Raw genomic sequence first — 715 nt, 5'->3', positions numbered from 1 at the left:
GAAGGGAGAGGGGGGGACTTGCGGCTATATTCAGAGTCTTGAAACGATCTTAACCGTTAAATTTAGGGTGGGGGAGGGGAAAAGGAGGGGAAAAGGAGGGGAAGAGAGGAGGGGGAGGGGGGTTGGCGCGTGAAGCCGCTGTTCCAAGACTCTGAATATAGCCGCAAGTCAAGAGAAGGGGAGGGTAGAAGAGAAGGGAGAGGGGGGGACTTGCGGCTATATTCAGAGTCTTGAAACGATCTTTACCTTTAAATTTAGGGTGGGGGTGGGGAAAAGGAGGGGAAGAGAGGAGGGGGATGGGGGTTGGCGCGCGAAGCGCGCAGGGGGCATAGCCCCCTAGTATATATATATATATATATATATTAAATTTATGCGTAATGTGCAATTTTGAAATCAATTATAACTTTATGTTTATTATTAATTACCTACATCCTTAAAATAGAAGTATGAATTTTTAAAAATCTATTTAAAAGTATTAAATATGTATATAAAAATTGTTTACTTGGTAATTTTGTGTATAAAATATTTTATGTAATATAACTTTATTAGGTTAATATTTAATAATAATAAATTAATAAGCAAGTAAAATTAATTATTAATTTAATTAAATTAATATTAAGCTTGTGGAAAGCTGGTCATATTTAATGCACAAAGCCGGGTGACGCGCTAGCGTGCCGCACGCGCTTTCTTAAAACTTCAATATTTTCCAAAGTTT

This window comes from Leptopilina boulardi, unplaced genomic scaffold (assembly GCF_019393585.1).
Source record: "Leptopilina boulardi isolate dan_hultmark-lab unplaced genomic scaffold, ZJU_Lbou_2.1 LbouV2_216, whole genome shotgun sequence".
Taxonomy (NCBI): Eukaryota; Metazoa; Arthropoda; class Insecta; order Hymenoptera; family Figitidae; genus Leptopilina; species Leptopilina boulardi.
This window is presented reverse-complemented; position numbering follows the sequence as displayed.